The sequence below is a fragment of the Panulirus ornatus genome, chromosome 50, assembly GCF_036320965.1.
Source record: "Panulirus ornatus isolate Po-2019 chromosome 50, ASM3632096v1, whole genome shotgun sequence".
Taxonomy (NCBI): domain Eukaryota; kingdom Metazoa; phylum Arthropoda; class Malacostraca; order Decapoda; family Palinuridae; genus Panulirus; species Panulirus ornatus.
The window spans coordinates 9598425-9603424 of NC_092273.1; the positions used below are offsets into that span (position 1 = coordinate 9598425).

At 44.1% G+C, this 5000-nt stretch overlaps 1 long non-coding RNA gene across 1 annotated transcript in view; it reads right to left on the reverse strand.

The window, feature by feature from the left end:
* The window catches only part of LOC139764580 (uncharacterized), a 220034-nt gene that overhangs the window by 60752 nt on the left and 154282 nt on the right, over positions 1–5000 (reverse strand). Inside the window, exon 2 of the long non-coding RNA XR_011716410.1 lies at positions 1699–2371. This is a non-coding gene — a long non-coding RNA (uncharacterized lncRNA). The remainder of the gene's footprint in view (positions 1–1698; positions 2372–5000) is intronic.

Below are 5000 nucleotides of genomic sequence, written 5' to 3' on the forward strand. Positions count from 1 at the left end.
GCCAGGTGAGGATATTCCCTCAAAGGCCCAGTCCTCTGTTCTTAACGCTACCTCGCTAATGCGGGAAATGGCGAATGGTATGAAAGAAAGAAAGAAATAATAATGATAATGATTCCAGAGATTTAGGATATTCCAGTAGTTTATGCAACCATGTCTGGAAATGAACCTAGAGCTGTGTCATGGATACTATAACCCCGTAAGAGAAAGCGTATTCTCATGTAACGGTGAATTCACGAGTCAGTTACCTACAACTCTATAGCTCGCAAAAATATATGGCAAATATACATCTTAATTCCCCGTCTGTCTCCTCCATCCACTGCTACCCTAAAGCATACCATCATATCGATGTCATGTGGGAACAAAGGGTAGCCTTGAGAAGGGTCGATCTCCGCTGAGGAACATCGATCTCCGCTGAGGAACATCGATCTCCGCTGAGGAACATCGATCTCGGCTGAGGAACATCGATCTCGGCTGAGGAACATCGATCTCGGCTGAGGAACATCGATCTCAGCTGAGGAGCATCGATCTCGGCTGAGGAACATCGATCTCGGCTGAGGAACGTCGATCTCATTGAGGGAACAAAGGGTAGCCTTGAGAAGGGTCGATCTTCGCTGAGGAACATCGATTTCCGCTGAGGAGCATCGATCTCAGCTGAAGAAACATCGATCTCGGCTGAGGAACATCGATCTCGGCTGAAGGAACATCGATCTCGGCTGAGGAACATCGATCTCGGCTGAGGAGCATCGATCTCAGCTGAGGAGCATCGATCTCGGCTGAGGAACATCGATCTCAGCTGAGGAGCATCGATCTCAGCTGAGGAACATCGATCTCGGCTGAAGGAAAATCGATCTCGGCTGAGGAACATCGATCTCGGCTGAGGAACATCGATCTCGGCTGAGGAACATCGATCTCGATTGAGGAACGTCGATCTCGGCTGAAGGAACGTCGATCTCGGCTGAGGAACATCGAACTCGGCAGGACGAAAGATGACCCTTTGATATGTGTCTTAGAATGACCCGACCCGACCCGTCTTGACCTGACCTGACCTGACGACCACCACCACTAACTACGACAACGATGTTCCTGTAACCCGATGGACCCCCAGCCTCACAACAATCAAGTCAAATAAAGGAGAGAAAAAAAAATCATAAAACAATGGAAACATGTACTGTGTCAAACCACATAATCAACAAGGTTTACACAAGGGAATCATCTATTGAAAAAAAAAAACATTAAAGTTAAAAAAAGAATAATGCAGAAGAGGATGCGGAAGACCCGACCCACTCACTACCTTGAGTCAACTCAAAAATGTCACAGGACAAAACCCAACCATCATCATCATCATTACCACCCGACCTCAAAACTCATACGAAGACCATGATGCTGGGTTACCCCTCCACACATCCTGAACACACAACGCCCGCAGAACACATATAAGATGGTAGCCTTAATATTCGACATCAAATCCTGCAAATTCTTGTCAACTCTGGACCATAACACTTGAACAAATTACGCCAGGATCATATATACAAAATCTAGTAGCCCTCATTCAATACGTAGGTTATGGTATATATATATATATATATATATATATATATATATATATATATATATATATATATATATATAACGAAGTCCTGCCTACTTATTACTACCCACACCAACATTTTCCTCTACTGTAATACGAAGAGAACTAACCTGTTAGCTTACACAGCTGGGCTGTACAGATGTCCTGAGCGAGCCACCAGTACTGATCCTGACGTGTGTGTGTGTGTCTTGTCTGTCTGTCTGTCACCACAGGGAGGATGCACGTATCACCAGTATTTCTGCTCAAGTCAATGATCACCAGATCACCAAACGCCTCGCCAACCACGACCGGGATCTTATCTCTGGTGTGATCACCAATGTACTGACCCACATGCGTCACCAGGATATCACCATGGGGGCAAGATCAACACCAGCACCGGGTCAATACGTTATCACAAGGACTCGTCCGGGATGATATCCACCGGCGCCGAAGCCAGAGCGCCCCAGACCGTGTCACCTAGTACCTTTTCCTGTGGGTCACCAGCAGCAGCTTCGGCAGAAGCCAATCACGTCCACGCACCAGCTGTAGTAGCAATAATAGTGCCAGCTGAGTCACCACCTTCTCTCAGCACGTCCAGGCACCAGCTGTAGTAGTATAGTGCCAGCTGAGTCACCACCTTCTCTTAGCACGTCCAGGCACCAGCTGTAGCAGTAATAGTGCCAGCTGAGTCACCACCTTCTCTTTGCACGTCCAGGCACCAGCTGTAGTAGTAATAGTGCCAGCTGAGTCACCACCTTCTCCCAAGACAGGTCAGGTCACCACCAATATATCGCTCCGTCACACCTGAAATCACAAACATATACATCATGTCCTTGAAGATGAAAGCTTAATACAACTGTATTTATCAAATCAACACTCACTGCATGATATGGTCATACATAATACAGCAAGACCATGTAACAAGATACAAGTAGCCACAAAAAGGCCAAGAGATAAATGACACGATGGCAAAGCAGATAATTAATTAATTACGCAATAATAACAATTTTAAGACGAGCCAATAAACATCATATCTTAACATACTACAAAAATCTTTTTTTTTTTATATGAAACGGGTAACGCAAATACAGATACAGTTAAAAGATACAGACGCAGTATAAGGACAGTCAGACACAAAGAGTTGTAAATACAGACAATTTCATATATATATATATATATATATATATATATATATATATATATATATATATATATATATATACTACAAACACACACTTCTATTTTCAACATATGGTATAGTTTACCATGTTAACGGAAAATGAACTTTGTTTTTAAACGAACAGCCGAAACAGAAAATGGGAAAAAAAAAATGTTACACCGGCTGATTTAGAAAAAAAAAAAGCGAGAGTAATCTGATTAACAGATGTAATAGCATGTCCTGCTGTGATACAGGTAAAAATGTGTAAAAATTGCCAGAGAGTTGGACATGACAGCTGCCCGGGAAAATAGTTAATAAATATATATATATATATATATATATATATATATATATATATATATATATATATATATATATATATATATATATATATATCTTTCATACTATTCGCCATTTCCCGCATTAGCGAGGTAGCGTTTAGAACAGAGGACTGGGCCTTAGAGGGAATATCCTCACCTGGCCCCCTTCTCCGTTCCTTCTTTTGGAAAATTGAAAAAAAAAATGAGAGGGGAGGATTTCCAGCCCCCCCGCTCCCTCCCCTTTTATAGTCGCCTTCTACGACACGCAGTGAATACGTGGGAAGTATTCTTTCTCCCCTATCCCCAGATATATATATATATATATATATATATATATATATATATATATATATATATATATAGATAGATAGATAGATAGATAGATAGAGAGAGAGAGAGAGAGAGAGAGAGAGAGAGAGAGAGAGAGAGAGAGAGAGAGAGAGAGAGAGAGAGAGAGATGATTTTGGGCATCCAGCCGCCCCCCTCGCGTCCCAGCTACCATACACCACCAATGTACAACACAGACAACTCCACGAGAAAACATTTCATACACTTCACCACGATTTCTGTGTCGTATTCGAAAGCTCCCACGCCCATTGAAAAAAAATATCGAGTTCATTTGTATTTTTCGTCTAGTTCTACATTTAAAAGGCCTGGAGGGACAGGATAATTATCTTTTTTCAATGCTTTTTTAGTCTATATTTGAAGAAAAAAAAAAGGTCCCGAGCTATATAAAATGCCCAATTTATAAACGAATTAAAAGCCGTCAATATTTTTCACACATAAGTAAAAGATCTCGACTGATGAATGACGATTCTAAATACGGAAAATTACCAAATATTTTTTTCGTAAACTTGTACAACGCTGGGCCTCGTGTGATGAGTGACATCATCAACATGAGCATGAAGCCGTAAAATATACGGTGGTATAATCTGAGAGTATACACTGAGGTATACTATGAGAGCATACTGTGGTGTATTCTGAGAGTATACTGTGGTATGCTCTGAGAGTATACTGTGGTGTATTCTGAGAGTATACTGTGGTATATTCAGAAAGTATACTGTGGTATACTCAAAAGTATATCATCATATTGTGTGAGAAAGGCTGTGACCAAGCCGAAGACTCTCTCTCTCTCTCTCTCTCTCTCTCTCTCTCTCTCTCTCTCTCTCTCTCTCTCTCTCTCTCTCTCACTGTGCATCTCGTCCTCTGCATCAACCAGCGTCCAGGGCGAGTGCAAAATCTGCAGCACACACACACACACACACACACACACACACACACACACACACGTTTCCATGGTGACCCGCCCCAGCTTTGGACCAGAGCGCGATCCATTCTACCGACGGCGTTCAGTGAACCCGCAGACAGAACGCCCCCCTGCCCGTACACTGAACACACACTCCCCTGGAACGAGGGCAGACAGAACGCCCCCTGCCCGTCCACTGAACCCACTCCTGGAACGAGGGCAGACAGAACGCCCCCTTACCCGTCCACTGAACACACACTCCCCTGGAACGAGGGCAGACAGAACGCCCCCTGCCCGTCCACTGAACCCGCTCCCCTGGAACGGGGGTAGAGAGAACGCCCCTTACCCGTCCACTGAACCCACTCCCCTGGTACGGGGGTAGACAGATAACAATTTCTGAGGGCAATGAGAAAAGAGTGGGTGGAGAGTCGAGATCCGGTCCGATCATCGACCTGTACACCCTGCATCTGGGTGGAGGGTCGTCCCTCGATGTTACTACGCTCCCATGAACATCATCCAGGCAGGAACATCACACGTTCATGTTCCCCTGAACATCATCATCCAGGCAGGAACATCACACGTTCATGTTCCCCTGAACATCATCACCCAGGCAAGAACATCACACGTTCATGTTCCCCTGAACATCATCACCCAGGCAGGAACATCACACGTTCATGTTCCCCTGAACATCATCACCCAGGCAGGAAC